Source organism: Crocodylus porosus, unplaced genomic scaffold, assembly GCF_001723895.1.
Source record: "Crocodylus porosus isolate Cpor-Errol unplaced genomic scaffold, CroPor_comp1, whole genome shotgun sequence".
NCBI classification, from domain to species: Eukaryota; Metazoa; Chordata; order Crocodylia; family Crocodylidae; genus Crocodylus; species Crocodylus porosus.
The window spans coordinates 11,659,310-11,659,661 of record NW_017728931.1 but is presented as its reverse complement, the minus strand read 5'-3'; positions in this window follow the sequence as shown (position 1 = coordinate 11,659,661).

The following is a 352-nucleotide window of genomic DNA, read 5'->3' as shown; positions in this document are numbered from 1 at the left end:
GGCCTCGGCTCTGGGCAGCGGGCAAGGGGCAGGCATCACCCCGAGGCGAGCTCCCCCTCCAGCCGGCCCGGCCCGGCCCCTGGGAGAGTCTCCTTCCCCTCCCTCACACCTGGGGGAAACCCCTGTGGCTTCTGGGGCCTTGGGGCAGGGCTGCGGGGCGAGGGGAAAGAAAGAGGGAGGCTGACAGTCCTCCTGTCTCGTCCATGTCCCCTCCTTGGGAGGTACAAGAGCAAGTGAAGTTACATAATTAAGACTGTCGTGCTCTGGTGCAGGCAGAGCCTTCCCTGTCTCTCTCTCTCTCACACACACACTTGCTCTGGCTCTCGCATACATGCTGTGGTGCACACTCACA